Genomic DNA, 21029 nt, shown 5'->3' on the forward strand with positions numbered 1-21029 from the left:
ATGTAGCGATAACTCGATTTTACCAATCGTAGATATCACTACTTAATACAAATTTTATTCAAGAAAACACGACTCTGACATAACATTGAAAAATCATGTCATGGCCGTGGTGTTGTGTTTGCTATGTATAGTCACATTGATGAGCTTTGGAAAAGCGACAAACGTATCCGTAGATGTGTATAGATTTTTTAATATGACAAACGCTGAATGTAAGGAATTCGGTTTGTTGTTTTCACGGTTTGTGTGAGTTGTAATGCTATGTCTGGGTTAAAATTGATTGAGAGTTCTATAGAATATAATTTCCCTTTCATTTTGAATGAAATTTAGAATAATAAAAAAATTAAAATTATACATTTTATAAAATATTTATCATTCTAAATTATTACATTTAACACAAAATTATACCAGAATTACTAAAGACGTATTCGATCATGGCTGACTGAAACAGAGCATGCTACACCCGTGGATTAAATAAATATTTCCGTTCGAATTTTTGTGATGATTCTCGAGTTCAGCAGATATATTCCAGCGTTCGACAAGCTACAATTGAAAATAGTCGGATGTTATCGTATACGCTTCTCAAAACAGTATGGAAGTAACATTTAGGATGAGAAATTACTTCATATATTCCAAGTAAGTTTTAATTTTTTTTCTATTTTAATGGTTTTTTTCTCATCTTTCTTTCCTGTTTTAATTCTTTTACCAAGTCTATGTTCGACAAGTAGTGAGTTCGATTCTCACTGGTCACATAAACTGTTAAGTTTGGTTCAAACTGTAAAAAGCAGATAATTCTGATCTGTAGGTGGCATTGCAAAACTCAAAATCTGTTGAAAATATGCGTTTCTCTAGATTGCTTTTTTTGAAAATACTGTTTTAAAGGAGAAGCGACGATGTTTTAAAATCTATCTTGATTTTATTGTTTATTATATCGTATTAGTTGATTAGAAGTTTTACGTACCTTATTTATATTACTTACTTTTCATTTTCCACTTTTATTACTTAAATTATATTAGATAATTTGATTCCTATTTCTCATATACTTAGAAAAAATTATGGCGGTCGATTTAAAATCTACCATTACGTCACCTTAACCAATCAAATTATTATCATGTTAGGTTCGAGCTGACGATCTGCTCGGCCCCAATCGTTTCAGATAAACAATAGGTGTAATGCTACGGACTATAAGCATACGAAAACAACGGTAAATGTAACGTTGCAGTTACAAACAAACAAAAGAAAAAAATAAATATAAATCCGGGTCGGCATTTTTTCTCTTTTAACAAAAGAATTTTTTATTGTTACTTTCGGCACCACTTAAAAAGTCTATCGCTGCCACATGTTCATATTATCTGGCACACTCACGTTGACCCACCGGTTCCCGCTAGATAACCGAAGTCAAGCAACGTTGAGCCTGATCATTACTAAAATGGGTGGCAAATTTGGGAATTTCAGGCGTTGTGTGATGGAGAGGGTGGACACCTTCCTGCAAGAGTTGCAAAAACCTAACGTCGTAATCTCCTCGAACGGGGCTATACGTGCGACTGGGGACCACTTGTGAATTTCATACTCCCATGAAACTCTCTCCATCGGAGGAAGTTTGTTAAACTCAAATACGATTATTGCTTTTCACATACATTATCTTCCGAACGGACGCTGGTATTAGCCAACCACTTCCCGCCCCGTCTAAGCACCCATTTCTATCGACACGCATTTTGCTTTTTCCGAACACATGATGCATTTTTCTCCTTTTCCCCTTTTCTTCTCGCGCACTCTCCTCGCAAGGCAGTCGTATTTCACTGTTACTTAATCTTCCCACGCGCTCATATACACTATGTTACATACCTTCCCTGACAAAAATTCTTAACAAAATTTTTATTAAACATGCCTGAGGCAAAAAGGCAAACAAGAAAAAAAAACCCTAAAAAGTTCACAATAAAACATGGATAATAAAATTAAAAAAAAATGTGTATATGAGGTGAACGGTCATCTTTCTCTCAATACAGACCATTCAGTCTCCTGTGCGCCATGATAAGTTGCTGGAATCTGAGTTAAATAGAGAAGTTATCAACCACATCAGTAAAAGTAACCTCCTCAATGACATGCAATATGGTTTCTGTTCTGCTAGATCTACTGCAGATATGCTAAGTTATATCTGATAAGATAAGCGGATCTCTCGAGGGAGGCTTTCTTTTCTTGACATGTAAAAGGCCTTTGAGAGGATGTAGTGTAAAGGTCTACTTGACAAACTCTCCAGCAGGACATGTCTTTTCAATTATTAAATCATTTCTCTCTCATAGTGGTTCATGTGCAGAAAGTAGAAGCTCAGAGTATTAATGCTGGAATCCCACAGTGTCCATCCTGGGTCCAACTCTCTTCCTGATCTACAACAATGATCTTCCAAATCCCATTCTAAGATCATTTGTAGACATTTAGGATGACGGTACTACTATCTATGGAAACACTTAACAGGCCGTAAATAAATCTCGTTTCTCTGCTTTTGAGCAGGTGGGGTAATAGGGGATAGAGGTGGTTGGTTGATTTTAATGCATCTAAAACCAAGCTTCTATCTTGATATCATCAACTCTTTGATCCGTGTTTGGCATCAATTGCAATGAATGGCTCTCGTTTTGGGGAGGCTCCATGTTTTGACAAGCTTCTGGGTTTGATCTTTGCTCCTGATCTGAGATGGAACACGTACATTATATCCATTACCAACGCTGCTGGAAAAATGGTGGGATTATTCTACCGTTTTAGTAGATATCTCACTGCTGATGCAATTTCCTATCTGTATGAGAGCGAAGTACGACCAATGATAGAGTACTGTTGCCTCATCTGGGCAGGAGTTGCTAGAATCACTTCTCCTTTCTTGAGAGAGTTCAATATAGACTTCGTAGCCTAGTGGCGGATGCCCTTGTTTCTTCCATGTAACCTTTTTCCCACAGAAAGGACGCTGTGGGCCTGTCCCTTCTTTATCGTTATTTTCATGGCTTGTAGTCTGGGCTTCAATTTATACCCCCTTTCATGAAAATACTTGTCTAGCTGAAACACTATCAATAATTTGCCCCGCTTTTTATCTGTGTTTTTTATGTGTGTGTTTTTATGTCTGTTTTTTATCTGCGTTATTTTTTATCTGTGCTATTTTTTATCTATGTTTTTTTATATGTATTATTTTATCTGTGTTATTTTTATCTGTGTTATTTTTCATCTGTGTTATTTTTATCTGTGTTAATTTTATCTGTGTTTTTTATCTGTGTTATTTTTATCTGTGTTATTTTTATCTGTGTTATTTTTTAACTGTGTTATTTTTATCTGTGTTATTTTTTATCTGTGTTATTTTTTATCTGTGTTATTTTTATCTGTGTTATTTTTTATCTGTGTTTTTTATCTGTGTTATTTTTATCTGCGTTATTTTTATCTGTGTTATTTTTTATCTGTGTTTTTTTATCTGTGTTATTTTTTATCTGTGTTTTTTATCTGTGTTATTTTTATCTGCGTTATTTATTATCTGTGTTATTTTTATCTGTGTTATTTTTTATCTGCGTTATTTTTTATCTGTGTTATTTTTTATCTGTGTTTTTATCTGTGTTATTTTTATCTGTGTTATTTTTATCTGTGTTATTTTTTATCTGTGTTATTTTTATCTGTGTTATTTTTTATCTGTGTCATTTTTATCTGCGTTATTTTTTATCTGTGTTTTTTATCTGTGTTATTTTTATCTGCGTTATTTTTTATCTGTGTTATTTTTATATGTGTTATTTTAATCTGTGTTTTTTATCTGTGTTATTTTTATCTGTGTTATTTTTGTATGTGTTATTTTTTATCTGTGTTATTTTTATCTGCGTTATTTTTTATCTGTGTTTTTTATCTGTGTTATTTTTATCTGTGTTATTTTTGTCTGTGTTATTTTTTATCTGTGTTATTTTTATCTGTGTTATTTTTTATCTGTGTTTTTTATCTGTGTTATTTTTATCTGTGTTTTTATCTGTGTTATTTTATCTGCGTTATTTTTTATCTGTGTTTTCTATCTGTGTTATTTTTATCTGCGTTATTTTTTATCTGTGCTATTTTTATATGTGTTTTTTATCTGTGTTATTTTTGTCTGTGTTATTTTTTATCTGTGTTATTTTTTATCTGTGTTATTTTTATCTGTGTATCTAAACGTAGATTCTATGAACAAAGCTTTTTTCTTAGAACTGCACGCCTTTGGAACTCTGATTTATTATCCCGCTTTTCTAACTGACTACAATATGGGCGCCTTAAAGTCCAACGTGAACACGGTCTTGATGAGCCTACGCCTTAAGTAATCCAATTTACAAAATATTCACTACTAACGGTTCCTAAGATATTTGCTATTGTACACTCATTAAAATTTATCATCGAGTGGCCTCCAGACCTAGATAAGTGCTGGCGACTTTGTAAAAAAACAAAAATAATAAAATAAAATAGTAAAAACTGCGTTACATTATTTTTGCGGCGGTCTGTGAAAAATATTTATTTAAAGATTGCTAAGTTGAAATCAGCTGAGCAGCCCTCTTGCAGCTATGTGTTCAACAAGTTTAAAGCTCTAACAAAACAACTATAAGCGTATGAACTCTGTCTGAATGATTGTATAACCCTATGTTTACAATGATTTTATTCAAATACAAATATTTGTATGGTCTTAAAATCGATCGATTGAGGCTAAGTAAATGATTTTCAATAAATTATATTGCGTTTTGCTTACACACACACACACACACACATATATATATATATATATCATGTGATTTAATATCTAAATGCAATGTATATTATTGTTTGTATATAAATAATCGAATTCAGTATACTATTTTATCTTTCCTTTCGTATTATTTTCGACTGTACTACTATCTCAATAGCAACGTTAGATCCGATATAATTCATTTGCATAGCTCATTCCAAAATATTTCCGAACTTGAATACATATAAGACACTATCTTCCAACAGTCTCGAAAGCAAGATTTAGTAAGACATTTATTGAATAGTTTGGAGAGTACTGCAGCAAATTCAGCAGAATTTTTTTTAATAGTATAGCAGGGACAAGATCGGGCCACATGCGTTCGAGGTATCTATTTTTTTATGGCATTACGAACAAGGAAAGGGGCGATTTTCAGATCATCGCGTGTGGCTTCATTCCGCAAAGAGAAATTTTGGAGGTCGTATTAAGTTGGGTCTAAAGTGGAGTTTTAGGCAAACTGTCGGGTAAACAGATTTACCTTTTCAGTTGCCGTGCAGACAGTCTCAAAGTTTTTGGATAGTAAGATGATTGTTGATTGACCATTATTTACTACGTTTTTATAAATCTTTTAGAAATCACGAGTTCCTATTTTTGTGACTCAATACGTTTTCTAGTGACTTCTGAATGCATACTCTTGGCTGCTACTACTTCTCTCTTACGATTATGTCTAGCTTCTACAAACTTTTGTCTATTTGTATTAACATTATGTCTGATGAATCTGCGGAATTTCGTTTGAACAATGACAGCTGCACAATCAGAGCTGAATCATTGTGGGGATTGAGGCTTTCTAAAAAACTTCCGTGTGGAAACGTGTGCTTCAACTGCTGTTGTGTATTTCTTCAGTGGCCTTATTTGCACACTGTTGCGCAAGAAGGGAAAATATACTACACTTGTGAGCATCTCTGAAATGATTCCTTATGGCTTTCCAGCCAGCCTTTCCATATTATCTTGTCGTTTTTAGTAATGGCTCTTACACTTAGGGTCGATAATTGAGGGAGATTTCTACCATTATAACAATGTGATCACCATTTCCGAGTGAGCTATGGGCATTTGTTACACAGTCATTAGGCATTATGGTCAGGTATAGATCTAAAAGTGAAATATGCTAGTCCTGTCGATCAAGGAGACAGGTCGGGAACGTGGCTGTCTGTGGTAGGGAACGAGATATAGAAATACAATGATGCTATCAGCTGCATATCTGTAACTACGGAAATCTAAGCCAATAACTGTGGTGCCACCTAACACAAGTACTGGAGCGTTAGAATCTATCGATAGTGCTATATTTCTGCTTCCGACATTTTGTGCTATACCTATTCTTTCGGACATTTCTTAAGGTACAGTCTTGTTTGAAGAAGAGAAGTATATAAATGTATAAGTAGCTAATGATATGTTGTAGGTTTAGTCTGAAACACATGAAGGCCTGGTCGTCTCATTCTGGTTTTATTTCTCTAGTCAATAGAAGGGTGTATCGAATATAAACACCAAGTCCGTGCACATATCTATCTGAGTCCTTACGGCAAAGTGGGAGATAATCAGGCATGTTAAAGTAGTTAGAGAGTATGTAAAGGAATGTAGGTTAGTTTCCCTTAGTGCTAAGATACCCAGGATGTTTGCTAGAAGAAATGATTCTACACCATCTAAGTTAATTCTAAGTCCGCGGATATTTGTGAATGGAAGTCTCAAGGGAGGAAGCGATTTGTTTTTTTTTTTGATTTTGCGTCTAGTTTAGTTGTTAGTTTTAATTGAACTGTAGTTTTATTTAATAATTTGTTTTAGGGTGGGAGGTGCATAACAAAAAAAACTCTACACAAGTGGATAATCAGCCGATTCTTCTTCCACAGGACTGTGGTCTAGGGAATGCTCGCCGCAGTCTCATTGTATGCGCGACATGACACTACACACGTCTCGATATTATACAACTGATTTCGTTTAAATATGATATTTTATTTGTCCATATACCTTGTATATATTATTATAGAGTCGTGTTTCTATAAATAAAGAATAAGTATTTGTGTGCCATATATAGAATCGAAACCGAAGGCAAAACTATCATACAAAGCTGGTGACGTTACCACTGTGTTAATATGACATGCATGTGAATTAATTAAAAAATAAAAATAAACTAAGATGAATGAACAAACTGTATAACGATTCTGACCCATTATTGACACCTTATAAACTATTTTAACCGGCTAAAGTCCCATAATAGAACGTTCTGTAAAAAGTCCAATCATTTGAGGCCCCTGACACTGCTCTGCGCCATTTAGTTTCGGAGGAGATAGAGTTTAATATACAAAGATAGGCAGAAATGTAGGCGTTTTAATATATTTGATGATGAAGCAGCAAGGAACAAAGAACTAGGGTTTCAGTACTGTTAATTGCATTACAGCAGCCAGACTATCAAACCATCAAACTGATATTCAAAAAAAAAAAAAAAAAAAAAAAGGCGGACCACTGGTTACCTCTGCCGATTACCTGTGATCGTACCTCGGTGCCTGGATAAGGAAGGGGTGAAAGTAGTTTCCGTTTACCTGCTGGTAATTTGTCCGAGTCACCAGCTCAAGGACGGTTGTGGCATCCTCCCCGTTTATTTTGTACCTATGAATTCGGTAGCACAGGTTTAACATCAGAGTTCCCCTCCTCATAGGTGGATAACCTGGAGAGATCTACAAGTCTATCTGTACTAGGAGGGATGCACGGCGCCTCGGTTCTAAACAAGGTATTTCTGCGCAACCGTATTGATTGGTAGGATTTCTTGATTAAATACTAAGTATATACTGAAAAGGTATAATAATTGTAGAAAAAAGAAGTTCAAAATATAAGGTGAAAAAATTTAATTTAGTAACGATTAGATTTAAAAGAGGGATTGAGACACAGTTAAAATATCTTAATAGATTAGAAGTATAAAATTTAGTAATATAAGGAGCTTATACTTCGTTCAAAGGCAATGACGCTGAATGTCTTAGCCCACAAAATGAAAAAATGAGTATCTACTAATAGTTTGAACAAGATGATATAGTTTAAGTGACATTCAATATTAGTGTGATATCAAATAAAGGTATAACATGTGGATATTTGTATCAATAACGAAGATACTGAGTTACTATATATATATATATATATATATATATATATATATATATATATATATATATAACATCGACAGAATCTAATGTAGAATGAAAATATTAACTATCTTACGGAAATAATGTTCTAAAGACTTACAACAAAATACGGAAGTATTTTAAATGTGCCGGTAGAAACCTAATTATATTGTACTAATGTGGATCAGAAACAAATGGTCTGAATTATGGTTAAAACTGGAACATTAATGCAGATTAAGATATAGAAATGGGTTAAAAGAAGTTAATATAATTTCGAAACGAGTATATATAATGTCTACACGAGTAAATATAATGTCGAAACGAGTAAATATAATGTATAAACGAGTTAATATAATGTATAAACGAGTTAATATAATGGCTAAACAAGCTAATGCAATGTCCAAATGAGTTAATATAATGTTTAAACGAGTAAATATAATGTATAAACGAGAAAATATAAGGCCTAAACGAGTTAATATAATGTATAAAAGAGTTGATAAAATGTCGAAACGAGTTAATATAATGTATAAACGTGTTAATATAATGTCTAAACGAGTAAATATAATGTCTAAACGAGTTAATATAATGTATAAACGAGTAAATATAATGTATAAACGAGTTAATATAATGTGTAAACGAGTTAATATAATGTATAAACGAGTTAATATAATGTCTAAACGAATTAACATAATGTCTAAACGAGTTAATATAATGTCTAACCGGGTTAATATAATATCTAAACGAGTTAATATAATGTCTAAACGAGTTAATATAATGTCTAAACGAGTTAATATAATGTCTAACCGGGTTGATATAATGTCTAAACGAGTTAATATAATGTCTAAACGAGTTAATATAATGTCTAAACCAGTCAATATAATGTATAGACGAATTAATATAATGTATAAACGAGTAAATATCATGTCTGAACGAGTAAATACAATGTCTAAACGAGTACATATAATGTCTAAACGAGTTGATATAATATCCAAACGAGTAAATATAATGTAAAATGAGTAAATATAATGTCTAAACGATGTAATAAAATGTCTAAAGGAGTAAATATAATGTATAAACGAGTTAATATAACGTAAAAAGGAGTAAACACATGTCTAAACGAGTTAGTACATTAAATAAACGAATAAATATAATGTCTAAACGGGTAAATATAATGTCTAAACGAGTTAATATAATGTATAAACGAGTTAATATAATGTCTAAACGAGTAAATATAATATCTAAACACGTTAATATAATGTATAAAAGAGTACATATAATGTCTATCGAGTGTATATCTATATAATACTAAAAGTCTATGGATCTTGTATGTTTGCAATCAGATTTCCGGTTTTCAACATCCGGTTGCGCATGCGTAAATAGCAACGTCTTCAATCCGTTATTCCAATTCCGGAATTTTTATATCGCTTTTAATACAAACAATTTCATTTAATTTGATCAAATAGTTTTTTGTTTTTTTTTAACGGCTAAAAACATTCAACTTCGTAAAGTCTGTCGCAGTTTCAAAAAAACTTCTCCCTTTTAAAAAAACAAAAGTAAACAAACAAGAAAAACAACACTCATTATTAATAGAAACAGCGGCGGTGAAAGAAAACACCTCTCACTTTCACTCTCATAGATTTCAACACTCCTACTCCCTCTGTTTTCGTTACGTACGCGAGAAATCTTTAATTCATGTCATTATAAATAAATAATTTTATAAAATCAACCGTAGTTTTTTTGTTTTTTTTAACGGCTAAAAACATTCAACTTCGTAAAGTCTGTCGCAGTTTCAAAAAAACTTCTTCCTTTTAAAAAACAACACTCATTATTAATAGAAACAGCGGCGGTGAAAGAAAACACCTCTCACTTTCACTCTCATAGATTTCAACACTCCTACTCCCTCTGTTTTCGTTACGTACGCGAGAAATAGTTACGTGTATGTGTGAGAGAGAGAAAAAGGGAGCGATGTAAAACTGGATAGTTAAGCGAAAGGAAAACATAAAAGTTTTTTTAAAACACTCAAATTGTACAAAAAATGTTGTAAATAGAAAAGTATTGTCTTAGTTTTAGTGACCTTATTATTAGCATATGAATACAATATTTATTTTCTGTACAATAAGTGCTTAAGCACCCGTGCTTTTCAGCGATACATATTCAATAAAATAAATTGATTAATATAATTAATCTGGATATAAGAGAGTTAGAACCTGATAAGAAGTCTCAATTAAGCAAAAGGATAACAAAAGTTTTCTTTAAAAAAAATTAATTGTACAAAAAATGTAAATAGAAAAGAATTGTCTTAATTTTATTGACCTTATTATTAACATACAAATTAAATATTTTACACAATGGGTACTGAATGTTTGCTTAAATTAAATGAAAAAAGTTACATTTTATTTTCATTTTCTATTTAAAAAGCCATTATTAACATGAGAGTGTTTTTTTTATTATTCTGTACTTTCAACTAACAATTTCATTTAAAAGATGATATATCAAAATTTGAATTTAACTATAATAAGGATTATGATACCTGTTAAGTGCATATTTACCTATAAGTATGACCAACCACTTATAATTCAGTAACTGTAATTAAAAAAAAAATAACAATTATAATAAACAGAACGACTCATAGAAATCTATCTATATTCTTTTTTCATTTTAATATACTTTCATAGAAATGCTTCTGTTATGTAAAAAAAAACTATTTTCTTTATGCCACAAGTGTCACGCTCATACATGAATTCCATAGCTAATATAACGTACTGACCCAACGGGTCACGGGTGGTCTAGTATATAACTATAAGAGAGTACATATATTGTCTAAATGAGTTAATACAATGTCTAAACGAGTATATATATTGTCTAAAAGAGTAAATATAATGTCTAAACGAGTAAATATAATGTCTAAACGAGTAAATAAAATGTCTGAACGAGTTAATACAATGTCGCAACCAGTTAATATAATGGCTAAATGACTTAATATACTGTATTAGCAAGTTAATATAATGTCTAAACGAGTTAATATAATGTCTAAGCACGTAAATATTATGTCTAAACGAGTAAATAAAATGTTTAAACGAGTTGATATAATGTATAAACGAGCTGATATAATGTCTAAACGAGTTAATATAATGTATAAACGAGTTAATTTATTTATTTATTTCATTTCGGATTATTATTCTAATATAAGTTGTTGTTTTATCCTTATAGGTCGTTGTTTTTCACGAAGTTTCAGCCAACTATTCCTCTGGCCTTCGTCAGGTGGTAACCGCGACGGATAGAAACTTAAAATCTCCTAACTGCAATCACTGCATTCCGTAGTTGTCGTCTCTTCACGTTTTGTCCAAGTAAACGCCGTGAAAAATAACAACCAATGAATATGAAAACGACGAATAATAACGACGAGAATAATAGTTCGAAATAAAATAAATGAATATATATAACGCTCATCTGAAACATGAATTGCAATTAGGGAATAATATATAGAGTAAATACAATGTTTAAACTAGTTGATATAATGTCTAAACGAGTAAATATTATGTCATTACGAGTACATATAATGTCTAACGAGTGTATATAATGTCTAAACGCGTTAATATAATGTTTAAACGAGTAAATATTATGTCTAAATCAGTTAATATAATGTCTAAACGAGTAAATAGATTCTCTAAACGAGTATATATAATGTACCAAGGAGTAAATACAATTTCTTAACGAGTACATATAATGCCTAAACGGGTGTATAGAATGTCTGAAAGAATAAATATACAGTAAAAACGAGTTGATATAATGTCTGAACGAATAAATATAATATCTAAACGCGTAAATATCATGTCTAAATGAGTCACAATAATGTCTAAATGAGTAAATATAATTTCTAAACGAGTTAATATAATGTCTTAAAAAGTAAATATTATGTCTAAACGGGTGGGTATAATGTCTAAAAGAGTTTATATAATTTCTAAACTAGTGAATATAATGTCTAAAGGATTGTATATAATGTCTAAACGAGTTAATATAATGTCTAACCGAGTAAATATAATGCCTAAACGAGTAAATATAATGTCTTTACGAGTTAATATAATGTCTAAACGAGAAAATATAATGTCTAAACCAGGTAATATAATGTCTAAACGAGTTAATATAATGTCTAAACGAGAAAATATAATTTCTGAAGGAATTAATATAATGTCTAAACGAGAAAATATGTCAAAACGAGTAAATGTAATGTCTTAACGAATTAATATTATGTCTAAACGAGTTAATATAATGTCTAAACGTGTAAATATATTGTCTAAAGGAGTTAGTATAGCGTCTAAACGAGTAAATGTACAGTTCAAACTAGTACATATGATGTCTAAACGAGTTAATATAATGTCTGACCGATTTTATAAAATGTCTAAACGAGTTATTATTATGTGTAAACGAGGTTAGATAATGTATCAACGAGTGAATATAATGTGTAAACGGGTTAATATAATGTATAAAAAAGTTAATGTATGTCAAACAAGTTAATATAATGTATAAACGAGTTAATATAATGTATAAACGAATTAATATAATGTATAAACGAGTTAATATAATGTATAAACGAGTTGATATAATGTATAAACGAGTTAATATAATGTATAAACAAGTCGATATAAACGTATCAATATAATTTTGTTATTACATTTTTACCCCAAACAAGCACATTGCCATTTTGTGTAGGGGGCATCTTCTAGGGGCAACAACTACTGGGGTACTGTGTAGGGATTTTAGCAGCCAGATGTCAGTTGATCTTACACTTGAACTTCTGCGCGTCAGTACAGTTGCGGAAGCAGGGACCGGGAATGGAATTCCAGAGTCTAGCGGTTCTGGGGAAGAAACTACTGGAGTAGAAAGATCTTTTACATCTAGGGATCTCTCCAATGTGGGGGTGGGATTTTGTAGCCTGTGGAATTTGTCGAAGGTGTTCACGTCGTGGGGGCACAAGTGTCTGCAGTTCTTCAGAGCATTCACCGTTAAAATACTTGTAGAACAGACAGAGCGATCCAACATTTCGTCGATGGGACAGAGGCTGAAGCTTAGATGACAGTTGAGGGCCAATCAGATTTGCGACTCTCTTTTGAACCTTGTCAAGAAGCGAGAGACTAGTAGCAGATGCACCAGCGCAAATACGACAGCAATACACCATACATGGGCGAATGGTGGCCTTATAGATGTACAGGATACTTTCGGGTGTTAGTAGTTTTCTAGCAAGGTAGAGACAGCCCACCTTGTTTGCTGCGGCCCTGGCAATGCTTTCAATATAATTGTTCGAACTCATGTTTCCTGTGAACGTCAGCCCAACGAGTTTGAAATATGTACTCTGAGATAAAGAGTCTTTGGCCATTCCTATAGGTTTCTTGTAATTAGTGAATGAAACTAGTTTAGTCTTGGCGGCATTGAACGTTACCATCCATTTTTGTCCCCATTCCACTATAGATCGGAGGTCATCCTCTAGTGTTTCTGCCATTTCTTTAGATATGTGTTCATTTGTTTTCCTGTTGTGCCTCTTATAGAGTGTGGTATTATCAGCATATATACCCATCTCAGAGGCAATTTTGTCGGGGAGGTCATTTATGAATATCAGGAACAATAGAGGCCCAAGGATAGACCCTTGGGACACTTCCGCATTTATATCATATTGTTTAGATGTACGACCGTCGAGGACAACCTGGTTTTGTCTCTTATCAAAGAAGGATTTAATTATGTTAAGTATTCTACCAGTGATACCGTATGATCTAATTTTCCTGAGAAGACCCTCATGCCATACCCTGTTAAAAGGCGTAGATATATCTAGAGCTACCGCTCTGCCCTCCCTGCTTTGTCCAGTGAAAGCTCTATACGCTACGAGATTACAGTTAGGATGTCTGCTATGGAACGGGCTCGGCTAAATCCATATTTTTGGTCAGTCAGAAGTTTAGCATCTGTAAGGTGATGGACTAGTTAATGGTTAATTCAGGTCTACAAATATTTTGGCGAAAACTGGGAGGAGATTAATGGGGCGATAATTTAATGGGTCAGTTCTTTCGCCAGAATTCTTGAATACTGGTACCACAGAAGCAGTTTTCCAACAGCCCGGAAAGCAAGATTCATTAAGGCATTTGTCGTAGAGTTTGAAGAGAACCAGAGCTACTTCGGCTGAGCACTTATAAAATAGCAAAGCTGGGATAAGGTCGGGTGCACATGCTTTTGAAGTGTCAACGTCTTTTATTATATTCTAGATCGTCTAACGTGGCGTCTGTCCGCATAGGAAGGTCAGGTAGGGGTGGTTGGAAGTGTCCTGTGTGGAGTTTGAGGCAAACCGATTGACAAGCATGTTAGCCTTCTCGGTTGCTGAGTAAACAACCTCGTGATTGTTGGTTAGTGGGGGAATTGTTGATTGCTTATTTTTCTACACTGTTGTAGATTTTCCAGAAGTCACGAGTTCCTAGTTTTTGTCCCTCGGTCCGTTTGTTAGTGGTTTCCGTAAATTCTCTCTTAGCTGTCGCTATTTCTTTCTTAACGTTACTTCTAGCTTCTATATACTTCTGTCTGTTTGAACTGAACTTATGTCGGTTAAATCTGCGGTATGTATGCTGCCTTTGAGCAATGGCAGTTGTGCAAGTCGAAGTAAACCATTGGGGAGAGTGGGGCTTGCTATAAAATTTCCGCATGGAAACATGGGCTTCGATTGCAGTTTTTAACCATTCAGTGGTCTCATTTGCGCACTGTTCAGTTGAAAGAGAAAAAATATTTCCCCATGGGGCATCTCTAATAAGATCTCTGATGGCTTCTCAGTCAGCCTTTTCATAATATCTCGTTGTGTTGAGCCTTGGCTCTTCATTTTGGCTCAAGAGTTTAGGGCGATTTCAACCAGTATCACTGCGGTATCAACGTTCCCAAGTGAATTGCCGGAATTCGTTATACAATCATCGGGAACTGTGGTCAAAAACAGATCTAGAAGTGATGCGTGTTGTCCTTCCTGGTCAAGGAAACGGGTTGGAAACATAACAATTTGTGATAGGGAGTGAGACATGGAGAAGCTATGAGTTGTGCTGCCTGCTGCATCTGTGTAAGTAGAGAATCCAAGCCAGTTTTTTTGGTGGACAATAAAGTCACCAAATACATGTACTTGTGCGCTGTGTCGAGGAAGAGTTCTGGGTCTATGCTGTCAGAGACTTTGTTTATTATGATGCAGTCCTGGGTCGAGGGAGAGCGCTAGAGAAAATAAAAGTAGCTAATGTTGTGTTGCATGTTTAGTCTAAAGCACATAAAGGTTTGATCATCCGATTCTAGGTTTGTTTCTCCTTCAAGGGAAGGGTATTACGAATGTAAATTCCAAGTCCGTGCTGTCTGTCAGAGTCTATACGGCAGTGTGGAAGATAGCCAGGCATGTTAAAGTAGAAAGAGGGGATGGAGGAGTGTAGGTTAGTCTCACTTACTGCTAAGATATCCGGGGTATTTGTTAGGAGAAATGCTTCAACGATAACTAAATTAGTTCTAAGCCCACGGATATTTGTGAATACAAGCCTCAAGGGAGGAGGCAAGTTGGATTTGTTTGAACCTAAGCCTGGTTTAATCTTATTTATCGATTGTACTGTCGTCATATTTTTAAAGAGTTTCAGTTTAGGTAAGGGGGGACTGAACAAGAGGTTATGCAGATCATCAGATATGCATCACAAGTAGACCATCAGCTGACCTTTCTTCAATTAGGATTGTGGCCTCAGGAAAGCCCACCGGGGATGTTTTCAGGGTTTTTTCCATGCGCGACATGGCACTACAAACATCCAATATTATACAACTGTTGATGGACCAGCCGCTCTAAGCGCTACCAAAGAGTTAGGGCTCCTGTACTACCAGTCGGGAACAGCAGCCAGGAACTGTCAATCCGGTGCCCCTTACCCATTAGAAGAAGGTCAACCCAATCTAATTGCTCAGGCATATCTTATACTCAAGCACTCCCAAATGCCCAGTTTCAGGAGTCAGGTGTGTCGGGAGTGGGGGAAACGGCGTTCGTTGCCCTAGACAAGAAACAAGATCTACTACTCGGTGTTTCTGTCCAATCACTGTGATAGTGTCTCTGCGCCTGACTAATAGGCAAAGAAGGAGTATGGAAGCCGAGCGATAGACAGAGCCTATCTACTCCTAAAGCCGTTTAAGTTTGCAATCTGGTAATTTGTTTTAGTCACCAGCTCTAGAAAGATTGTCATCCAAGACTGAATAAGCCTCCCTCCCCTTTGGTTTAGTTTCAGAGTTTTTCGTCTCTTCGACAGATAATCTGCGCCTGGGTTCTAATCCAGGTATTTTTGCGACCCCGCGTGGTTAGTTAATGTTACTGAGTAAGTGTGTAGAGGTTATATATCGCTGAATAGTTACACTCCTAAAGGTGATTTAGGGACATTGTTATTTCATTGTTACTGAATAAAGGAGGTGAGTGAAGCTCATGCAGTGTAAGCAACTATGATTGTAAGAAGGCTTGTTAGAAAGGAGATAATGTGGCTGTAGGCTTTCCCTTTATATTTTGTTATTTTATTTATGTTAGCTTGGATCTAGAATAACGGTAGAGTATGAGTATGTATTAAGAATTGAACTACGAGTAGTGTCCAAACTATATTTTAGATGACAGAAGAATTAAGATGTAAGTGCAATATAGTACGGATAAAACAGTAAGTTTGGAGTCATGTGTAATTAGGTAAATAGATACATGGGAAGGGTTTCAGTAGATGCGAAAAATGTTGAATCTCTAGGTGTAAAGTGTGTTTCTATTATTGAGGCAAGATAATTCAAGCTGTCTGAACGAGTTAATATAATGTAAAAACGAGTTGATACAATACCTAAACGATTAAATATAAAGTGTAAACGAGTTAATGTGATGTCTAAACCAGAAAATATAATTTAAGATCGATTTAATATAATGTCAAAACTAGTTGATATAATGTATTAACGCTTGATATAATATCAAAACGATTAAATATAATGTCTAAACGAGTACATATAATGCCTTACCGAGTTAGTATAATGTCTTAACGAGTTAATATAATGTCTAAACGAGTTTATATAATGTGTAAACGAGTTAATATAATGCGAAACCGAGTTAATATAATGTCTAACCGAGTAAATGCAATGTCTAAACGAGTAAATATAACGTCGTAACGAGTAAATATAATGTCTAAATGAGTTAATATAATGTCTAAACGAGTAAATATACTGATTAAACAAGTTTATATAATGTCCAAACGAGTAAATATAATGTATAAACGAATAAATATAATCTTTTAACGACTAAATATAATGCCTAAACAAATACATATAATATTTAATCGAGTTCATATTATGTCTAAACCAGTTAATATAATATATAGTCTAAATGAGTAAATATATATCGTCTTAACAAATGACTATAATGTCTAAACGAGTAAATATAATGTCTAAACGAGTAAATATTTTGTCTAAACGAGTAAATATTTTGTCTAAATGAATTACTATAATGTCTTAACGAGTCAATATGATGTCTTAACGCGTTAATATTATGTATAAACGAGTTAATATAATGACTAAACGAGTTAATGCAATGTCTAAATGAGTTATGATTATGTCAAAACAAGTTAATATAATGTCTAAACGAGTAAAAATTATGTCTTAACGAGTTAATAATATGTACAAACAAGTAAATATAATGTCTAAACGAGTTAATATAATGTCTAAACGAGTAAATATATTGTCTAAACGAGTTAATATAATATCTAAACGAGTAAATATAATGTCGGAACGAGTAAATATGTATAAGCGTGTTTTTATAATGTCTAAACGAGGTAATATAATGTATAAGCGAGTCGATAAAATATCTTAACGAGTTTATATAATGTCGAAACGAGTTTTTTTAATGCATAAACGTGTAAATATAATTTCAAAATTAGTTAATATAATGTCTTAATAAGTTTATATATTGTCTAAACGAGCTAAGATAATATTAATTAATTTTTTTCGGACTATTATTCTGATCTTTAATAGTGTTTGTTTTCATCTAAATTAATGTCTAAACGAGTAAATATAATGTCTGAACCAGTACATATAATGTTTAAACTAGTGTATATAACGTGCAAACGAGTAAATATATTGTCTAAAGGAATTAATATAAAGACTAAACGAGTTAATATAATGTCTAAACAAGTAAATATAATATCAGAAGGAGTTAATCTTTTGTAGAAACGAGTCAATAAAATGCCTAAACATGTTGATGTAATGTCGAAACAGGATAATACAAACGTGCTAATACAATGATAAATTGTATATAATGTACGAACGAGGTAATATATTATGTAAACTACTAAAGATAATGTAGAAATGAGAAAATATAATGTAAAAACGTGTACATATAATGTATAAACGAGCAAATGTAATGTTCAAAACGTGTAAATATAATGTATAAACGAGTAAATATAATGTCTACACGAGTAAATATAATGCCTAAACGAGTATATACAATGTTAAAACGAGTAAATATAATGTATAGACGAGTTAATATAATGTGTAAATGATTAAATATAATGTCTAAACGAGTAAATATAATGACTGAATAACTAAATATATTGTCTAAACGAGTTTATATTACGTCTAAACGAGTTAATATAATGTTTAAATTAGTAAATATAATGTTTAAAAGAGAAATATAATGTCTATCGAGTATATATGATATATAAACGAGTAAATATATTGTCTGAAGGAGTTAGGATAATGTCTACACGAGTAAATATAATGTCTAAAGGATTAAATATATTGTATAAACGAGTTAATATAATGTTTAAACGAGTAAATAGATTGTCTAAATGAGTTAATATGTTAAAACAAGTAAATATAATTTCTAAACGAGTTGCTATAATATATAAGCGAGTTTCTTACCGAGTAAATGTAATGTATTAACGAGTTAATATAATGTATAAACGAGTTAATATAATGAATAAACGAGGTAATATAATGTCAAAACGAGTTAATATAATGTGTAAACGAGGTAATAAAATGTCGAAACGAGTTATTATAATGTATAAACGGCTTAAAAATATATTTTATATAATGTCTGAAGGAGTTAATGTGCAAACAAGTTGATATAGTGTCTAAACCAGTAAATATAATGTATAAACGAGTTAACATAATGTCTAAACGAGTTAATATCATGTCAAAACGATTACATAGTTTGTCTAAGCGAGTTTATATATTGTCCAAACGCGTTAATATAATGTAGAGACGATTAATATAATGTATAAAGGAGTTAATATAATGTATAAACGACTAAATATCCTATATAAACGAGTTAATATAATGTCTAAACCAGTTGACATAAACATAAACGAGTTCATATCATGTCTACACGAGCATATGTAATTTCTACAGGAGTTAATATAACGTCTAAACGAGTTAACATAAAGTATAAACGAGATCATAAAATGTCTAAACGGGGAAATATAAACGAGTACATGTAATGCCTAAAAGAGTTAATTTAATGTCTAAACGAGTTAATATCATGTCTAAACGAGTTAATATAATGTCTAACCGAGTACATATAATGCCTAAACGAGAATATAATGTCTAAACGAATCAATATAATGTATAAACGAGTTAAAACACTGTCTAAACGAGTTAATATAATATTAATTAATTTGTTTCGGACTAATGTTCCCATTTTTATTAGTTGTTGTTTTAATCTTCATGTGTTTTTGTTTTTCCTGATGTTTCGCCAACTATTCCTCGGTGGTAACCGCGACGGATTGAACTTCGAATCTCCTAACTGAATTCTCAGCAATCAGTTAATATAATGTGTACACGAGTTAATATAATGTCTAAACGAGTAAATATAATTAATTAATCACTAAATATATTGTCTAAACGAGTTAATATAATGTCTAAACGAGTAAATATAATTTATTAATCACTAAATATATTGTCTAAACGAGTTAATATATTGTCTAAACGAGTTAATATAATGTCTAAACAAATAAATATAATGTCTAAACGAGTACATATATTGTCTAAATGAGTAAATATAAAGTCTAACCGAGTTAATATAATGTCTAAACGAGCAAATATATTGTCTAAACGAGTAAATATAATGTCAAAACGAGTAAATATTATGTCCAAACGAGTAAATATAATACGCAAACGAGTTAATACAATGTCGAAACGAGTACATATACTGTCTAAATGAGTGTATGTAACGTCTAAAAAGTTAATATAATGTCTAAACGAACGGATAATTTCTAAACAATAAATATAATGCCTAAACCAGTTCAGATAATTTCTAAACGAGTTAATATTATTACTAAACGAGTAAATATACTGACACGAGTACATATATTGTCTAAAAGAGTATATTTACTGTCTAAACGAGTAAATATAATGTCAAAACGAATTAATATAATGTCTAAATGAGTTTATATAATGTCTAAACGAGTAAATATAATGTATAAAGGAGTAAATCTTTTGTCTAAATGGGTTAAATAATGTCGAAACGAGTTAATATAATGTATAAACGAAATAATATTAGATCTAAACGAGTTAATATGATGCCTAAACTTGTAAATATAATGTCTAAACGAGGTAATATAAGGTAAAAACGAGTTGATATAATGCGAAAACGAGTATATATATTGTCCAAACGAGTAAATATAATGTCTAAACGACTTAATATAATGTATAAATGAGTTTATATAATGTATAAACCAGGTGACATAAAGTATAAACGAGTTTATATACTGCCTAAACGAGTTGAGATAATATCTAAACGAATTAATATAATGTCTAAACGAGTTAATATAATATTAATTAATTTGTTTCGGACTAATGTTCTCATCTTTATTAGTTGTTGTTTTCATCTTCATTTTTTTTTCACGATGTTTCGGACAACTATTGCTCTGGCCTTAGTCAGGTAGTAATCGCAACGTATTAAACTTCGAATCTCCAAACCACATTCTTAGCAATCACTGCCATCCGTAGCTGTTGGCACCTCACCACGTTTTGTCGAAGTAAACGTCGTGAAAAACAACAAGCAATGAAAGTGAAAACAACAAATAATTAAGATGAGAATAGTAGTTCGAAATAAAATACATCAATATATATAATTCTCCAAAATGAATTCCATATAAGAAAAATTATAGAGTCATTATAATGGC

The sequence above is a fragment of the Euprymna scolopes genome, chromosome 10 (assembly GCF_053919585.1).
Source record: "Euprymna scolopes isolate OS-2025 chromosome 10, ASM5391958v1, whole genome shotgun sequence".
NCBI lineage: Eukaryota > Metazoa > Mollusca > Cephalopoda > Sepiida > Sepiolidae > Euprymna > Euprymna scolopes.